Source organism: Aquarana catesbeiana, linkage group LG02 (assembly GCF_042186555.1).
Source record: "Aquarana catesbeiana isolate 2022-GZ linkage group LG02, ASM4218655v1, whole genome shotgun sequence".
Classification (NCBI taxonomy): domain Eukaryota; kingdom Metazoa; phylum Chordata; class Amphibia; order Anura; family Ranidae; genus Aquarana; species Aquarana catesbeiana.
The window spans coordinates 536,430,846-536,451,646 of record NC_133325.1 but is presented as its reverse complement, the minus strand read 5'-3'; the positions used below and the strand labels follow the sequence as shown (position 1 = coordinate 536,451,646).

Genomic DNA, 20,801 nt, shown 5'->3' with positions numbered 1-20,801 from the left:
GTGCCCATCTGTGCCACCTCATCAGTGCCCATCTTTGCCATCAATCAGTGCACATCAGTGATGCCTCATCAGTGCACATCTGTGCTCATCAGTGCCCATCAGTGCAGGCTTAGCACAAATCTGTGCCACTTCATCAGTGCAGGCTTATTAGCACACATCTGTGCAGGCTCATCAGTGCCCATCAGTGCAGGCATAGCACACACTTGTGGAGTCTCATCACCACCAGCAACCATGTCCAAAAGATGCTTTTCTGCCGAGGAAGCGTACCAAATAATTTCCGCTGCCAACGAGAGCAATGGGGAGCTCTCTTTTTCGGATTCCCTTTAAAATTCGGTTTCTGAGTCTGACACAAATTATGAGCCAGTCCTAAGTAGTGGAACTCTGACAGACTCAGAGGAGGAAGATATTCTGCCCGCCAAATGAAGGCGTACTGGTGAGGATGCAGTGGCATCCACCAGCACCACAGTGCCATCCACCAGCACCGCAGAACCTTGGCAAGAAAGGCCAAGTACCAGTGGGGTGTCACCTCAGCCCCAAAGGGTTAGGACCCATGCCAGCCTTCCCTATGCCCTTGTGGCTTCCTCCTAATTCAGGATAAGCTAACATTCCCCCTTTCACTGACCAGACAGGAGTCCAGGTGGACACAGAGAACGTTTACTCAATCAATTTCTTTGATTTAATTTTTTACGGAGGACATGCAAGCATCAATTGTGGCCCTGTATGCACAACAATTTAATTTGTATAGTCCAACATCCTATTATGCCCGTCCCTACGAGACCTAACAGTGGAGGAGCTGAAGGTTTTTTTGGGCTTTGCATTTTGTATGGGACTCACCAAAAAAATTAATTGTGTTCCTATTGGTCAACCCACCCCATCCACCACATGCCGATCTTCTCTGCAGTAATACCCAGAACCAGATATCTTATGATCATGAGGTTCCTATATTTTAATGATAATACCCAGTGCCCTCCCCAAAATTACCCAAATTATGACAGGCTTTACAAAATTCGGCCATTACTAAATTATTTTTCAGAAATATTCCCCCCGGACCAACACATATGTGTGGATGAGTCCCTTGTCAAATTTAGTGGCAGGCATAAAATCAAGCAATTTATCCCCCCAGCAAAAGGGCTCGCTATAGGGTGAAGGTGTACAAATTATGTGACCGAGCCACAGGGTACACATATGCCTTCATAGTATACGAAGGGAAGGACACCCTAATTGCCCAGACTACTTGGGATCAAGCAGGAAAGTTGTTTGGTACCTCATATACCCCCTACTGTAGAAAGGCTACCACTTGTATGTAGACAACTTCTACACGAGTCTGCCCCTGTTCCACAACCTTCACTGGAAGAAGGCGCCAGCATGTGGCACCATAAGAAAGTATCGGAAGGGCTTTCCTCAAAGACTTGTCAATATGAAGTTGAGAAGAGGAGAGATGGCGAGTCTGCGAAACAATGAGATTCTGGCAGTGAAGTGGAGGGACAGAAGGAATGTCTACATGCTGTCTTTGATCCACAATAATACCTTTGTGGAAATCCCCAGAAGGAATGGCCCCATCCAAAAGCCAACATGCGTCCATGAATACAATTTGTTCATGGGGGGAGTCTACTTCAACGACTAAATGCTCAAACCCTACCTTGCCACAAGACAGACATACCATTGGTATAAAAAAGTAGCAATTTATTTTTTTCATTTGCCCATATACAGCTCCTATATAATTTACCACAACTCCACCCAAAACCCCCAACCCTTCCTTAGCTACCAGGAGGAAATTTTCACTGCCCTTATATTTCCCTGCCCACCAGAAAACATCCGATCAGATGTTCTTAGTCATCTCAAATGCCACTTTCCCGATATAATCCCTCCCAAACCAACAGGCCAAAGACGTAAAAAAAAATGTAAGGTGTGTACCAGTGTAGGAGTCAGAAGAAACTCATATTATTGAACAACACAAATACCAGAGTTGTCAAGCAACTCAGGTCCAAGCGCTCATGGAGTAAACCAAGATGGAAAAAGTCCAATTAAACTAATTAAAAGCTGCTGTTATAAAAACAAGAAAACAATGATACAACACAATATACTCTCTTATAAGAAGGAAGTATTAACAGCGCTAATACTGAGCTTTAACAGTGTAATATATAAACTCACAAGAAGGTGAGAGTAGACATGAGGTAGATGTTCATAAAACATATGAAAAATATATCTATAGGTATATATATATATATATATATATATATATATATATATAAGAGTCCAATGCTATGTATGAGAACCCACAGTCCCAAATAGATAGTTCATAAAAAACACAGAGCAGTGTAAAACACTGATTATGTCAGCTGCATAGACTCAAAGGTAACATGAATAGTTCATTGCATGAAGAGGACAGTGATCATAATTAGAGAATATATTTCTTCTGGAGTGCAGCAACTAGACCATCACCACATCACCGCGTAAAACCCTTATGGATGTGAGCTTACCAAAGGTAAGACAAAGACAAGCCTGTCAGATCCTTTTCTCTCAAGGATCAGCTCCTCCACCACCAGATTCCCTCAGTCCTCCAGAGGTAAGACAAAAACAAGCCTGTCAGCTCCTTTTCTCTCAAGGATCAGCTCCTCCACCTCCAGATTCCCTCAGTCCTCCTCAGTCAAGATCATGTATTAACATGTAGAAAAAATAGAAGGGGAGGCTCTCTATAGTGTAAAACAGTTTATTTATAGCAAACCCACATATATTCCCACCTTAAGCAATTGTGCTTACATAATAGAAGTAAAAAAACAGCTTTGACTTGTACAGCATCAGCTCACCGCTGGTCGTAACTGAGAACGCCCGCCCACCTCAATGAGTCCCGGGATGACGCTGCTTGTCTCTAGCTGGTCGGTCGTGTGGTCCCAGCTGGCGCGTTTCGGGATTCCCTCTTCAGAGGGCATGGCCACGCAACATGACTCTACAGTTTAAATAGCATGGGAGGCGGGCTCCTGCAGCGTCATCACCACGGGAGCCAACGGGATAGTACCCGTTGACCGCTGAAAAGTCATTTACCAATTGTTTACATATAAGCATGGGCCTTTAAGAATGCAAAAAAGTTATGAACTATTGTTATTCGTTTTTTATTATTCCGTACGTTTTTTGGCTCTGCGTAACTTCTGCATACTTTCAGCTATTAAAACCATTCAATTTTTAAAATGTTCAGCTCGTTCAGCTAATGATGGGACTTCTTCAACTTTTTTCTACTATTTATACTTTTTAAAATATTAAGCTTTTTAACACTTTTTTAACATTGAAGTCAATGAGAGCATGCTTAAAGTCTTCTTCCGCTCCCAAAATTTTCAGCTCCTTCATACTTTCACCTACCAGTTTTAATGGTGGCAATATGATGGGGCAGTTTTGATGGGGACAATTTTGATGGGGCAATTCTGATGGGGCAGTTTTGATGGCAATATGATGGGGGCCGTTTTAGCAATTCAGCTATTCAGCATTCCCACGCATTTTCCCCAGGAAATGCATTTTCTAGTTAGTGGGACTGCTTTAGCAGTCCCACTATTGTTATTCGATTTTATTTATTTTTATTATTAGTGGGACTACTTTAGCAGTCCCACAATTGTTATTCGATTTTATTTATTTTTATTAGTGGGACTGCTTTAGCAGTCCCACTATTGTTGTTCAATTTTATTAGTGGGACTGCAGTCCCACTATTGTTATTCGATTTTATTTATTTTTATTATTATTTATTATTTAATTTTATTCCGTACGTTTTTTGGCTCTGCGTAACTTCTGCATACTTTCAGCTATTAAAACCATTCAACTATTAAAATGTTCGTCTCTTTCAGCTGATGATGGGACTTTTTCAACTTTTTTCTACTATTTATACTTTTTAAAATATTAAGCTTTTTAACACTTTTTTTAACATTGAAGTCAATGGGAGCATGCTTCAGATCCTTAAAATCTTCTTCTGCTCCCAAAAGTTTCGGCTCCTTCATACTTTCACCTACAGACGCCAAACAAACTTTAAAATGTTCACAAAATATTCAGCTATCTGGCTATATCTTTTTAGTTTGATATCTTTTACAGTTTCTGTGAAAAAACGGTTTGTTTAGTGGTCATTTCAGGAAATTTTAGCTATTAAAAAGAGTGTACTGTGTTGCTTTTGTTGCCATGGTTACCAAAGCTTCTGTTATACACAGGGGGGAGGTGGCTGGCATCTCAGCTCTGATTACAGAGCCCGGGGGAGGGGACAGACACACCATGTACTGATTTATAATAGAGTAATATGATGGGGCAGTTTTGATGGGCCAATTCTGATGGGGCAGTTTTGATGGTGGCAATATGATGGGGCAGTTTTGATGGGACAATTCTGATGGAGCAGTTTTGATGGTGGCAATATGATGGGGCAGTTTTGATGGGGACAATTTTGATGGGGCAGTTTTGATGGTGGCAATATTGTGGGGCAGTTTTGATGGGACACTTCTGATGGGGCAGTTTTGATGGTGGCAATATGATGGGGTAGTTTTGATGGGACAATTCTGATGGGGCAGTTTTGATGGTGGCAATATGATGGGGCAGTTTTGATGGGACAATTCTGATGGGGCAGTTTTGATGGTGGCAATATGATGGGGCAGTTTTGATGGGGACAATTTTGATGGAGCAGTTTTGATGGGGACAATTTTGATGGAGCAATTTTGATGGGGACAATTCTGATGGAGCAGTTTTGATGGTGTCAATATGATGAGGCAGTTTTGATGGTGACAATATGATGGGGCAGTTTTGATGGGGACAATTTTGATGGTGCAATTCTGATGGGGCAGTTTTGATGGCAATATGATGGGAGCAGTTTTGATGGTGGCAATATGATGGGGCAGTTTTGATGGTGGCAATATGATGGGGCAGTTTTGATGGGGCAATTCTGATGGAGCAGTTTTGACGGTGGCAATATGATGGGGCAGTTTTGATGGGGCAATTCTGATGGGGCAGTTTTGATGGTGGCAATATGATGGGGCAGTTTTGATGGGGCAATTCTGATGGGGCAGTTTTGATGGCAATATGATGGGGGCAGTTTTGCTGCGGGCCGTTTTAGCAATTCAGCTATTCAGCATTCCCACGCATTTCACCCAGGAAATGCATTTTCTAGTTATTATTATTGGGAATGCTTTAGCAGTCCCACTATTGTTATTCGATTTTATTTATTTTTATTATTTATTATTCCGTATGTTTTTTGGCTCTGCGTAACTTCTGCATACTTTCAGCTATTAAAACCATTCAACTATTAAAATGTTTGTCTCTTTCAGCTGATGATGGGACTTTTTCAACTTTTTTTCTACTATTTATACTTTTTAAAATATTAAGCTTTTTAACACTTTTTTAACATTAAAGTCAATGGGAGCATGCTTCAGATCCTTAAAATCTTCTTCTGCTCCCAAAAGTTTCAGCTCCTTCATACTTTCACCTACAGACGCCAAACAAACTTTAAAATGTTCACAAAATATTCAGCTATCTGGCTATATCTTTTCAGTTTGATATCTTTTTTACAGTTTTTGTGAAAAAGCTGTTTGTTTAGTGGTCATTTCAGGAATTTTTAGCTATTAAACAGAGTGTACTGTGTTGCTTTTGTTGCCATGGTTACCAAAGCTTCTGTTATACACAGGGGGAGGTGGCTGGAGCATCTCAGCTCTGATTACAGAGCCCGGGGAGAGGACAGACACACCATGTTCTGATTTATAATAGAGGAATATGATGAGACAGTTTTGATGGGGCAATTCTGATGGGGCAGTTTTCATGGTGGCAATATGATGGGGCAGTTTTCATGGGACAATTCTGATGGGGCAGTTTTGATGGTGGCAATATGATGGGGCAGTTTTGATAGGGCAATTCTGATGGGGCAGTTTTGATGGGGCAATTCTGATGGGGCAGTTTTGATGGGGGCAATTTTGATGGTGGCAATATGATGGGGTAGTTTTGATGGGGCAATTCTGATGGGGCAGTTTTGATGGGAGCAGTTTGATGGTGGCAATATGATAGGGCAGTTTTGATTGGGCAATTCTGATGGGGCAGTTTTGATGGTGGCAATATGATGGGGCAGTTTTGATGGGGACAATTTTGATGGGGCCCTTTTTAGCAATTCAGCTATTCAGCATTCCCACGCATTTTCCCCAGGAAATGCATTTTTTAGTTTATTTTTATCACCTAATTTTATTCCGTACGTTTTTGGCTCTGCGTAACTACTGCTTACTTTTAGCTATTAAATCCATTCAACTATTAAAATGTTCGTCTCTTTCAACTGATGATTGGACTTTTTCAACTTTTTTTTCTACTATTTATACTTTTTAAAATATTAAGCTTTTTAACACTTTTTTTAACATTGAAGTCAATGGGAGCATGCTTGAAATCCTTAAAATCTTCTTCCGCTCCCAAAATTTCAGCTCCTTCATACTTTCACCTACCGATACCAAACAAACTTTAAAATGTTCACAAAATATTAAGCTATCTGGTTATATCTTTTCAGTTTGATATCTTTTACAGTTTCTATGAAAAAGCTATTTGTTTAGTGGTCATTTCAGGAAATTTTAGCTATTAAAAAGAGTGTACTGTGTTGCTTTTGTTGCCATGGTTACCAAAGCTTCTGTTATACACAGGGGGGAGGTGGCTGGAGCATCTCAGCTCTGATTACAGAGCCCGGGGGAGGGGACAGACACACCATGTACTGATTTATAATAGAGTAATATGATGGGGCAGTTTTGATGGGACAATTCTGATGGGGCAGTTTTGATGGTGGCAATATGATGGGGCAGTTTTGATGGGACAATTCTGATGGGGCAGTTTTGAGGGTGGCAATATGATGGGGCAGTTTTGATGGGGACAATTTTGATGGAGCCGTTTTGATGGGGGTAGTTTTGATGGAGCAGTTTTGATGGGGCAATTCTGATGGGGCAGTTTTGATGGTGGCAATATGATGGGGCAGTTTTGATGGGGCAGTTTTGATGGTGGCAATATGATGGGGCACTTCTGATGGGGCAGTTTTGATGTTGGCAATATGATGGGGCAGTTTTGATGGGACAATTCTGATGGGGCAGTTTTGAGGGTGGCAATATGATGGGGCAGTTTTGATGGGGACAATTTTGATGGGGCAGTTTTGATGGTGGCAATATGATGGGGCAGTTTTGATGGTGGCAATATGATGGGGCAGTTTTGATGGTGGCAATATGATGGGGCAGTTTTGATGGGGACAATTTTGATGGTGCAATTCTGATGGGGCAGTTTTGATGGCAATATGATGGGGGCAGTTTTGATGGTGGCAATATGATGGGACAGTTTTGATGGGGCAATTCTGATGGAGCAGTTTTGGCGGTGGCAATATGATGGGGCAGTTTTGATGGGGCAATTCTGATGGGGCAGTTTTGATGGTGGCAATATGATGGGGCAGTTTTGATGGGGACAATTTTGATGGGGCAATTCTGATGGGGCAGTTTTGATGGCAATATGATGGGGGCAGTTTTCTGGGGGTCGTTTTAGCAATTCAGCTATTCAGCATTCCCACGCATTTTCCCCAGGAAATGCATTTTCTAGTTATTATTATTGGAAATGCTTTAGCAGTCCCACTATTGTTATTGGATTTTATTTATTTTTATTATTTTATTATTCCGTATGTTTTTTGGTTCTGCGTAACTTCTTTTTTACTATTTATACTTTTTAAAATATTAAGCTTTTTAACACTTTTTTTTTAACATTGAAGTCAATGGGAGCATGCTTCAGATCCTTAAAATCTTCTTCCGCTCCCAAAAGTTTCAGTTCCTTCATACTTTCAACTACAGACACCAAACAAACTTTAAAATGTTCACAAAATATTCAGCTATCTGGCTATATCTATTCAGTTTGATATTTTTTACAGCTTTTGTGAAAAAGCTGTTTGTTTAATGGTCATTTCAGGAAATTTTAGCTATTAAACAGAGTGTACTGTGTTGCTTTTGTTGCCATGGTTACCAAAGCTTCTGTTACACACAGGGGGGAGGTGGCCGGAGCATCTCAGCTCTGATTACAGAGCCCGGGGGCAGACACACCATGTACTGATTTATAATAGAGGTATATGATAGGGCAGTTTTGATGGGGCAATTCTGATGGGGCAGTTTTGATGGTGGCAATATGATGGGGCAGTTTTGATGGGACAATTCTGATGGGGCAGTTTTGATGGTGGCAATATGATGGGGCAGTTTTGATGGGACAATTCTGATGGGGCAGTTTTGAGGGTGGCAATATGATGGGGTAGTTTTGATGGGGACAATTTTGATGGGGCAGTTTTGATGGGGACAATTCTGATGGAGCCGTTTTGATGGTGGCAATATGATGGGGCAGTTTTGATGGTGGCAATATGATGGGGCAGTTTTGATGGGGACAATTTTGATGGTGCAATTCTGATGGGGCAGTTTTGATGGCAATATGATGGGGCAGTTTTGATGGTGGCAATATGATGGGGCAGTTTTGATGGGGCAATTCTGATGGGGCAGTTTTGATGGTGGCAATATGATGGGGCAGTTTTGATGGGGACAATTTTGATGGGGCAATTCTGATGGGGCAGTTTTGATGGCAATATGATGGGGGCAGTTTTCTGGGGGTCGTTTTAGCAATTCAGCTATTCAGCATTCCCACGCATTTTCCCCAGGAAATGCATTTTCTAGTTATTATTATTGGAAATGCTTTAGCAGTCCCACTATTGTTATTGGATTTTATTTATTTTTATTATTTTATTATTCCGTATGTTTTTTGGTTCTGCGTAACTTCTTTTTTACTATTTATACTTTTTAAAATATTAAGCTTTTTAACACTTTTTTTTAACATTGAAGTCAATGGGAGCATGCTTCAGATCCTTAAAATCTTCCGCTCCCAAAAGTTTCAGTTCCTTCATACTTTCAACTACAGACACCAAACAAACTTTAAAATGTTCACAAAATATTCAGCTATCTGGCTATATCTATTCAGTTTGATATTTTTTACAGCTTTTGTGAAAAAGCTGTTTGTTTAGTGGTCATTTCAGGAAATTTTAGCTATTAAACAGAGTGTACTGTGTTGCTTTTGTTGCCATGGTTACCAAAGCTTCTGTTACACACAGGGGGGAGGTGGCCGGAGCATCTCAGCTCTGATTACAGAGCCCGAGGGAGGGGACAGACACACCATGTACTGATTTATAATAGAGGTATATGATAGGGCAGTTTTGATGGGGCAGTTCTGATGGGGCAGTTTTGATGGTGGCAATATGATGGGGCAGTTTTGATGGGACAATTCTGTTGGGGCAGTTTTGATGGTGGCAATATGATGGGGCAGTTTTGATGGGGCAATTCTGATGGGGCAGTTTTGATGGTGGCAATATGATGGGACAGTTTTGATGGGGACAATTTTAATTGAGCCGTTTTAAAGGTGGCAATATGATGGAGCAGTTTTGATGGGGGTAGTTTTGATGGTGCAGTTTTGATGGTGGCAATATGGGGCAGTTTTGATGGGGCAATTATGATGGGGCAGTTTTGATGGTGGCAATATGATGGGGCAGTTTTGATGGGGACAATTTTAATTGAGCCGTATTAAAGGTGGCAATATGATGGGGCAGTTTTGATGGGGGTAGTTTTGATGGTGCAGTTTTGATCGTGGCAATATGATGGGGCAGTTTTGATGGGGCAATTCTGATGGGGTAGTTTTGATGGGGACAATTTTGATGGGGCAATTCTGATGGGGAAGTTTTGATGGCAATATGATGGGGGCAGTTTTGATGGTGGCAATATGATGGGGCAATTTTGATGGTGGCAATATGATGGGGCAGTTTTGATGGGGCAGTTTTGATGGTGTCAATATGATGGGGCAATTCTGATGGGGCAGTTTTGATGGTGGCAATATGATGGGGCAGTTTTGATGGGGACAATTTTGATGGGGCAATTCTGATGGGACAATTTGATGGTGGCAATATGATGGGGTAGTTTTGATGGGGATAATTTTGATGGGGACAATTCTGATGGGGCAGTTTTGATGGCAATATGATGGGGCAGTTTTCATGGTGGCCGTTTTAGCAATTCAGCTATTCAGCATTCCCATGCATTTTCCCCAGGAAATGCATTTTCTAGTTAGTGGGACTGCTTTAGCAGTCCCACTATTGTTATTTGATTTTTATTCAATGTTTTCCGTACTTTTTTGGCTCTGCGTAACTTCTGCATACTTTCAGCTATTAAAAACATTCAACTATTAAAATGTTCGTCTCTTTCTGCTGATGATTGGACTTTTTCAACTTTTTTTCTACTACTTTTTCCTTTTTAAAATACTAAGCTTTTTATCACTTTTTTTAACATTGAAGTCAATGGGAGCATGCTTCAAATTCTTAAAATCTTCTTCGGCTCCCAAAAGTTTCAGCTCCTACATACTTTCACTTACAGACGCCAAACAAACTTTAAAATGTTCACAAAATATTCAGCTATCTGGCTATATCTTTTTGGTTTGATATATTTTACAGTTTTTGTGAAAAAGCTGTTTGTTTAGAGGTCATTTCAGGAAATTTTATCGCTTAAACAGAGTGTACTGTGTTGCTTTTGTTGCCGTGGTTATCAAAGTTTCTGTTATACAAAGGGGAGAGGTGGCTGGAGCATCTCAGCTCTAAATACAGAGCCCGGGGGAGGGGACAGACACACCATGTACTGATTTATAATAGAGGAATATGATGGGGCAATTCTGATGGGGCAGTTTTGATGGTGGCAATATGATGGGGCAGTTTTGATGGGACAATTCTGATGGGGCAGTTTTGATGGTGGCAATATGATGGGGCAGTTTTGATAGGACAATTCTGATGGGGCAGTTTTGATGGTGGCAATATGATGGGGCAGTTTTGATGGGGACAATTTTGATGGAGCAGTTTTGATGGGGACAATTTTGATGGAGCAGTTTTGATGGTGGCAATATGATGGGGCAGTTTTGATGGTGGCAATATGATGGGGCAGTTTTGATGGGACAATTTTAATTGAGCCGTTTTAAAGGTGGCAATATGATGGGGCAGTTTTGATGGGGGTAGTTTTGATGGTGCAGTTTTGATGGTGGCAATATGATGGGGCAGTTTTGATGGGGCAATTCTGATGGGGCAGTTTTGATGGCAATATGATGGGGCAATTTTGATGGTGGCAATATGATGGTGCAGTTTTGATGGGGCAGTTTTGATGGTGTCAATATGATGGAGCAATTCTGATGGGGCAGTTTTGATGGTGGCAATATGATGGGGCAGTTTTGATGGGGACATTTTTGATGGGGCAATTCTGATAGGGCAGTTTTGATGGTGGCAATATGATGGGGCAGTTTTGATGGGGACAATTTTGATGGGGACAATTCTGATGGGGCAGTTTTGATGGCAATATGATGGGGGCAGATTTCATGGTGGCCATTTTAGCAATTCAGCTATTCAGCATTACCATGCATTTTCCCCAGGAAATGCATTTTCTAGTTAGTGGGACTGCTTTAGCAGTCCCACTATAGTTATTTGATTTTTATTCAATGTTTTCCGTACTTATTTGGCTCTGCGTAATGTCTGCATACTTTCAGCTATTAACACCATTCAACTATTAAAATGTTCGTCTCTTTCAGCTGATGATGGGACTTTTTCAACTTTTTTTCTACTATTTATACTTTTTAAAATATTAAGCTTTTTAACACTTTTTTTAACATTGAAGTCAATGGGAGCATGCTTCAGATCCTTAAAATCTTCTTCTGCTCCCAAAAGTTTCAGCGCCTTCATACTTTCACCTACAGACGCCAAACAAACTTTAAAATGTTCACAAAATATTCAGCTATCTGGCTATATCTTTTCAGTTTGATATTTTTTACAGCTTTTGTGAAAAAGCTGTTTATTTAGAGGTAATTTCAGGACATTTTAGCTATTAAACAGAGTGTACTGTGTTGCTTTTGTTGCCATGGTTACCAAAGCTTCTGTTATACACGGGGGGGGGGAGGTGGCTGGAGCATCTCAGCTCTGATTTCAGAGCCCGGGGGAGAGGACAGACACACCATGTACTGACTTATAATAGAGGTATATGATGGGGCAGTTTGGATGGGGCAATTCTGATGGGGCAGTTTTGATGGTGGCAATATGATGGGGCAGTTTTGATGGGACAATTCTGTTGGGGCAGTTTTGATGGTGGCAATATGATGGGGCAGTTTTGATAGGGCAATTCTGATGGGGCAGTTTTGATAGGGCAATTCTGATGCGGCAGTTTTAATGGTGGCAATATGATGGGGCAGTTTTGATGGGGGTAGTTTTGATGGTGCAGTTTTGATGGTGGCAATATGATGGGGCAGTTTTGATGGAGCAATTCTGATGGGGCAGTTTTGATGGTGGCAATATAATGGGGCAGTTTTGATGGGAACAATTTTAATTGTGCCGTTTTAAACGTGGCACTATGATGGGGCAGTTTTGATGGGGCAATTCTGATGGGGCAGTTTTGATGGTGGCAATATGATGGGGCAGTTTTGATGGGTCAATTCTGATGGGGCAGTTTTGATGGCAATATGATGGGGCAGTTTTGATTGTGGCAATATGATGGGGCATTTTTGATGGTGGCAATATGATGGAGCAGTTTTGATAGGGCAGTTTTGATGGTGTCAATATGATGGGGCAATTCTGATGGGGCAGTTTTGATGATGGCAATATGATGGGGCAGTTTTGATGGGGACAATTTTGATGGGGCAATTCTGATGGGGCAGTTTTGATGGTGGCAATATGATGGGGCAGTTTTGATGGGAACAATTTTGATGGGAACAATTCTGATGTGGTAGTTTTGATGGCAATATAATGGGGGCAGTTTTCATGGTGGCCGTTTTAGCAATTCAGCTGTTCAACATTCCCACGCATTTTCCCCAGGAAATGCATTTTCTAGTTAGTGGGAATGCTTTAGCGGTCCCACTATTGTTATTCGATTTTTATTTAATGTTATTCCGTACGTTTTTTGGTTCTGCGTAACTTCTGTATACTTTCCGCTATTAAAATCATTCAACTATTAAAATGTTCGTCTCTTTCAGCTGATGATGGGACGTTTTCAACTTTTTTTCTAGTATTTATACTTTTTAAAATACTAAGCTTTTTAACACTTTTTTAAACATTGAAGTCAATGGGAGCATGCTTCAAATTCTTAAAATCTTCTTCGACTCCCAAAAGTTTCAGCTCCTTCATACTTTCACCTACAGACGCCAAACAAACTTTAAAATGTTCAAAAAATATTCAGCTATCTGGCTATACCTTTTCGGTTTGATATCTTTTACAGTTTTTTGAAAAAGCTGTTTGTTTAGAGGTCATTTCAGGAAATTTTATCGCTTAAACAGAGTGTACTGTGTTGCTTTTGTTGCCGTGGTTACCAAAGCTTCTGTTATACACAGGGGGGAGGTGGCTGGAGCATCTCAGCTCTAAATACAGAGCCCGGGGGAGGGGACAGACACACCATGTACTGATTTATAATAGAAGAATATGATGGGGCAGTTTTGATGGGGCAATTCTGATGGGGCAGTTTTGATGGTGGCAATATGATGGGGCAGTTTTGATGGGACAATTCTGATGGGGCAGTTTTGATGGTGGCAATATGATGGGACAGTTTTGATATGGCAATTCTGATGGGGCAGTTTTGAAGGGGCATTTCTGATGGGGCAGTTTTGATGGTGACAATATGATGGGGCAGTTTTGATGGGGCAATTCTGATGGGGCAGTTTTGATGGTGGCAATATGATGGGGCAGTTTTGATGGGGACAATTTTAATGGAGCAGTTTTTATGGTGGCAATATGATGGGGTAGTTTTGATGGGGCAGTTTTAATGGTGGCAATTCTGATGGGGCAGTTTTGATGGTGGCAATATGATGGGGCATACACAAAATATAGCAGTGCAGCGCTCAATACAGGTCAGATGTATACACATAAAATGTACATATTAGACGTACATAAATAAAACGCATGAGGCAAAGTCCCAAAAAGTATATCTTAGTCCGAGGAGATCAAACGCTGCCCACTTGCAGAAGGGGGATACCTCAGTTGGCAAGGAAACTGTGCAATGATAGGATAAGATTGTATTCATTGTATCACCACCAATGTGAACCTCCACCAAGGGTCTAGGCTGCTCACCTTATTGAGTGGACCTTCTGCATTAACAGCAAGTTCACTCATGCATTCCCTTCCACAGGGTAGATTATGGAGATAGGGGTCCACAGGCAGTATCCCAAATTCAGTCTCATCGGTTGATATATATCATGTTAAAAACAAAAATAACAGGACATAGTGCTCTCCATAGGAAAAGGTATAAAATTTATTAAATAAGAAAAATATTACTCACAAAGCAAGCACTGTTTCCCAGTGCAGGAATATACAGCATAAAATGAACCAGATGGGTGGCTGTACTGACATCACAGAGCCCCTCGCACGCGTATCGTCCGTGTGGACTTCCTCAGCGAATCTGATTGGGAGTCCGTGTGTCAGCTCTTATATCTAATCCTGGTTCCACATACAATTCATGATGATACTGGAAACCCCGCCCACTCTCCAATAATACACAGGTGAATGGACTTAACTACTAAGTAGTAGAGAATCAGGAGTGGCTACAAATCTAATAGGGCACAAGCAAGCTGAATACACTGATAACTTACTGATAGGCAGCCACCATTCCTCCCATGTTATGAGCTAAAGCATTTCCAGGCCAAGTCCTTATCTTCCAATAGCAGCCCGCCCCCATTTCTGGGTCAAAAAAAAAAAGAAGAAAACATTTTTTTAAGCCTACGCACCTGGTATTCCCAGGCGGTCTCCCATCCAGGTACCCCACCCTGCTTAGCTTCCAAGATCAGACAAGAGTGAATGGCAACAGGGAGCGCAGACGCAATGCGTGCTCTGCCCCTCCCTTCCACGTCACCCCCTGGACAGATCGAGATGCAATCTCCAGTCTCCTTGGCAACGACATGAAATCGCTCCCAAGAGCGCCTCCTTCATTCCTCTGGCCTGTCAGCGTGGGTAATAACAACATTCACCCACAATGGCAAGCAGGCTAACATAAAATTAGCAACTAATCAGAGACATAGGGAGCAGAAACAAGGCTAACGTTAATAAAAAAATAATTATAATAAAGTAAAAATTATTATAAAAATAATGTAATATAGTTATAAAGCTAAGAGGAGGGAGGCTGCTCAAAAAGTACCTATGGGCATACCCCAAAGAGGCTATAATTGAAGCATATGGGGGAAGTTCATAAAGTCACCCCCCTCCCTTATGGCAGAATCCATCCTAAGGTGTCCTACACACTCTTCCAGATGGAGAATGTGTACCAAAAACAAATGCTATTCCCTCCCAGTTGTCACCAGAGGGATATACGAAAAGTGAAATGGAAAAAGTCAAAATACATATATCGCCACCCCATGTAATATCGTGTAGGACCTACAGGGGTTAAAAATATGAATATAAATTTGATAGAAAAATTATAATAAAAAGACATCAGTACAACCACCTCATCTGTACACAAATACAATTAGAATGTATACATATACCACAAACAAATATACATTATGGACCAATATTCTAAATGGTAAGGGGCTAGAAACCAACATAAACTAACGGTCTGAAATAAAACAATTAAGGTCAAACTCAACGTTCAACCCTAAAGGGACCCCAACCTTTGTCTCAAATACCCAAAAAGATTCTCGTCGACTGAGCTGCTGTATGAAATTCCCACCCCTCCGATGCTTCGTTACCTTCTCTATTCCCCAGAACTTCAGCCCTGCAGGGCTGCGGTTATGGAAAAGTCGGAAGTGCTTGGAGACATTGTGTGTGCGGAGTCCTCGTTTAATGTTGTTAACATGTTCTCTGACTCTTACATGGAGGGCCTAGAAGTCCTACCCACATATTGGTAACCACACTTACATTGCAACATATACACCACCCCGGCAGTGTTGCACATAATCAAATCCTTGATTTTGTAGTTTTTACCCGTGGCAAAAGCCACAAATTCCTTCCTCTTCTTTACATTGTTTCTAGCCTGTTTACACACCGGACTGTGTCCACAGGCATAAAAGCCATTAAGGAAGCCAAGCATTCTATTCACCGGGTAAACCGGGGGATCTATCACCCCTGGAGCAAGTCTATCTCTAAGAGAAGGAGCTCTTTTGTAAATAAACAATGGTCGGTCTGGGAGGACCGGACCCAAGGTTCTGTCAAGTTTTAAAATGGGCCAATGTTTCTGTACTATCTTTTCAAATTGCTTGTGCTGAATATTAAAATCAAGGATCATCCTGATCTGTTTAGGCTCACCCTGGGCTACTCTAGGGGCATTCGACACCAGTACCTTCCTATCAAGAGTCACAACATTATCCAATTATTGGACTAGCTTATTTTTATCATAACCCTTCTCGGTGAACCTTAGAGGTAAGAGTCTGTGACTGTGATAGAAAATCCCCCACCGCCTGAGGCGTATAAACTGTCCTCTAGGGATATTGCACAGCCACTTACTGTGGTGGCAGCTTTCAACAGGGATAAATGCGTTTCGGTCAATAGCCTTAAAATGGGTGACCATATTGATGCGGTCACCCCTTTTTGACAATTCAAGATCCAAAATTACCGCCCTCTCTGTACTGAGATTCCACGAGAGGACTATATTTTTGTTATTGTCATTAAGCCTGGATACAAACGCGTCCAGACTATCTCTGTCCCCTTCCCAGACCATGATAAGGTCATCAATATACCTCTGGTAGCATATCAGTTCCGGGGGTTTGTTCTTATAGACTGCCTTCTCCTCCCAGTGAGCCATAAATAGATTGGCAACACTGGGAGCCACACCACCACACTACAGCCACATCACCCTGAAAGCGCCTGATCTTGTCTGAGCTTGGAAGCTAAGCAGGGTGGGGCCTGGTTAGTACCTGGATGGGAGACTGCCTGGGAATACCATGTGCTGTAGGCTTAAACATTTTTTCTTTTTTGACCCGGAAATGGGGGCGGGCTGTCTTTCAGGACACCGCAGTGTTCACTGCTATTGGAAGATAAGGACTTGACCTGGAAATGCTTTAGCTCATAACATGGGAGGAAAGGTGGCTGCCTATCAGTAAGTTATCAGTGTATTCAGCTTGCTTGTGCCCTATTAGATTTGTAGCCACTCCTGATTCTCTACTACTTAGTAGTTAAGTCCATTCACCTGTGTATTATTGGAGAGTGGGCGGGGTTTCCAGTATCATCATGAATTGTATGTGGAACCAGGATTAGATATAAGAGCTGACACACGGGCCCCCAATCAGATTCGCTGAGGAAGTCCACACGGACGATACGCGTGCGAGGGGCTCTGTGATGTCAGTACAGCCACCCATCTGGTTCATTTTATGCTGTATATTCCTGCACTGGGAAACAGTGCTTGCTTTGTGTGTAATATTTTTTTTATTTAATAAATTTTATACCTTTTCGTATGGAGAGCACTATGTCCTGTTATTTTTGTTTTTAACATGATATATATCAACCGATGAGACTGAATTTGGGATACTGCATGTGGACCCCTATCTCCATAATCTACCCTGTGGAAGGGAATGCATGAGTGACCTTGCTGTTAACGCAGAAGGTCCACTCAATAAGGTGAGCAGCCTAGACCCTTGGTGGAGGTTCACATTGGTGGTGATGCAACGAATACAATCTTATCCTATCATTGCACCCTTTCCTTGCCAACTGAGGGATCCCCCTTCTGCAAGTGGGCAGCTTTTGATCTCCTCGGACTAAGATATACTTTTTGGGACTTTGCCTCATGCGTTTTATTTATGTACGTCTAATATGTACATTTTATGTGTATACATTTGACCTGTATTGAGCGCTGCACTGCTATATTTTGTGTATGTCTTTTTAGGTTTTGTATATTGACCTACAGTGTCCAGCTGCTGAGTTTTTAGTAATTAGGTTTTGCGCTGTCTGTTTCTTCTGTTTTAATATGATGGGGCAGTTTTGATGGGGACAATTTTGATGGGGCAATTCTGATGAGGCAGTTTTGAGGGCAGTATGATGGGGGCATTTTTAGCTATTCAGCTATTCAGCATTCCCACGCATTTTCCCCAGGAAATGGATTTTCTAGTTTTCATTTATTTATTATTCCGTACGTTTTTTGGCTGATGGGGCAATTTTGATGGTGGCAATATGATGGGGCAGTTTTGATGGGGCAGTTTTGATGGTGTCAATATGATGGGGCAGTTTTGATAGGGCAATTTTAAAGGGGCAGTTTTGATGGTGGCAATATGATGGGGCAGTTTTGATGGGGACAATTCTGATGGGGCAATTCTGATGGGGCAGTTTTGATGGCAATATGATGGGGGCAGTTTTGATGGCGGCCATTTTAGCAATTCAGCTATTCAGCATTCCCATGCATTTTCCCCAGGAAATGCATTTTCTAGTTATTTAATGTTATTCTGTATGTTTTTTGGCTCTGCGTAACTTCTGCATACTTTCAACTATTAAAACCATTCTATTAAAATGTTCGTCTCTTTCAGCTGATGATGGGACTTTTTCAACTTTTTTTCTACTATTTATACTTTTTTAAATATTAAGCTTTTTAACGCTTTTTTTAACATTGAAGTCAATGGGAGCATGCTTCAAATCCTTAAAATCTTCTTCCGCTCCCAAAAGTTTCAGCTCCTTCATACTTTCACCTACAGATGCCAAACAAATTTTAAAATGTTCACAAAATATTCAGCTATCTGGCTATATCTTTTCAGTTTGATATCTTTAAGGTTTTTTGTGAAAAAGCTGTTTGTTTAGTGGTAATTTCAGGAAATTTTATCGCTTAAACAGTGTGTACTGTGTTGCTTTTTTTGCCGTGGCTACCAAAGCTTCTGTTATACAAAGGGGGGAGGTGGCTGGAGCATCTCAGCTCTAAATACAGAGCCCGGGGGAGGGGACAGACACACCATGTACTGATTTATAATAGAGGAATATGATGGGGCAGTTTTGATGGGGCAATTCTGATGGGGCAGTTTTGATGGTGGCAATATGATGGGGGCAGTTTTGATGGGGGCAGTTTTGATGGGGGTAGTTTTGATGGTGGTAGTTATGATGGTGGCAATATGATGGGGCAGTTTTGATGGGGCAATTCTGATGGGGCAGTTTTGATGGTGGCAATATGAAGGGGCAGTTTTGATGGGGCAATTCTGATGGGGCAGTTTTGATGGTGACAATATGATGGGGCAGTTTTGATGGGGCAATTCTGATGGGGCAGTTTTGATGGTGGCAATATGATGGGGGCAGTTTTGATGGGGGCAGTTTTGATGGGGGTAGTTTTGATGGGGGTAGTTTTGATGGGGGCAATATGATGGGGCAGCTTTGATGGGGCAATTCTGATGGGGCAGTTTTGATGGGGCAATTCTGATGGGGCAGTTTTGATGATGGCAATATGAAGGGGCAGTTTTGATGGGGCAATTCTGATGGGGCAGTTTTGATAGTGACAATATGATGGGGCAGTTTTGATGGGGCAATTCTGATGGGGCAATATGATGGGGCAGTTTTGACGGGGCAATTCTGATGTGGCAGTTTTGATGGGGACAATTTTGATGGGGCAATTCTGATGGGGCAGGTTTGATGGTGGCAATATGATGGGGCAGTTTTGATGGGGCAACTTGGATAGGGCAATATGATGGGGCAGTTTTGATGGGGCAGTTTTGATGGTGGCAATATGATAGGGCAGTTTTGATGGGGCAGTTCTGATGAGGCAGTTTTGATGGTGGCAATATGATGGGGCAGTTTTGATGGGGCAATTCTGATGGGGCAGTCTTGATGGTGGCAATATGATTGGGCAGTTTTGATGGGGACAATTTTGATGGAGCAGTTTTGATGGGGCAACTCTGATGGGGCAGTTTTGATGGTGGCAATATGATAGGGCAGTTTTGATGGGGCAGTTCTGATGAGGCAGTTTTGATGGTGGCAATATGATGGGGCAGTTTTGATGGGGCAATTCTGATGGGGCAGTCTTGATGGTGGCAATATGATTGGGCAGTTTTGATGGGGACAATTTTGATGGAGCAGTTTTGATGGGGACAATTTTGATGGAGCAGTTTTGATGGTGGCAATATGATGGGGCAGTTTTAATGGGGCAGTTTTGATGGTGGCAATATGATGGGGCAGTTTTGATGGGGCAATTCTGATGGGGTAGTTTTGATGGTGGCAATATGATGGGGCAGTTTTGATGGTGGCAAAATGATGGGGCAGTTTTGATGGGGCAATTCTGATGGGGCAATTCTGATGGGGCAGTTTTTATGGGGCAGTTTTGATGGGGCAACTCTGATGGGGCAGTTTTGATGGTGGCAATATAATGGGGCAGTTTTGATGGGGACAATTTTGATAGTGCAATTCTGATGGGGCAGTTTTGATGGCAATATGATGGGGGCAGTTTTGCTGGGGGCCATTTTAGCAATTCAGCTATTCAGCATTCCCATGCATTTTCCCCAGGAAATGCATTTTCTAGTTAGTATTTAGTTTTATTTTTTGGCTCTGCGTAACTTCTGCATACTTTTAGCTATTAAAACAATTCAACTATTAAAATGTTCGTCTCTTTCAGCTGATGATGGAACTTTTTCAACTTTTTTTCTACTATTTATACTTTTTAAAATATTAAGCTATTTAACTCTTTTTTTAACATTGAAGTGAATGAGAGCATGCTTGAAATCCTTAAAATCTTCTTCCGCTCCCAAAAGTTTCAGCTCCTTCATACTTTCACCTACAGACGCCAAACAAACTTTAAAATGTTCACAAAATATTCAGCTATCTGGCTATATCTTTTCAGTTTGATATTTTTTACAGTTTTTGTGAAAAA

The 20,801-nt window shown here is 41.5% G+C and overlaps 1 protein-coding gene and 1 pseudogene across 4 annotated transcripts in view; one reads left to right on the top strand and one right to left on the bottom strand.

Annotated features, from left to right (window-relative positions):
- The window catches only part of SLC6A17 (solute carrier family 6 member 17), a 1,431,819-nt gene that overhangs the window by 9,599 nt on the left and 1,401,419 nt on the right, over positions 1 to 20,801 (bottom strand). The window lies entirely within an intron of this gene.
- LOC141130931 (5S ribosomal RNA) lies at positions 16,810 to 16,928 on the top strand (annotated as a pseudogene).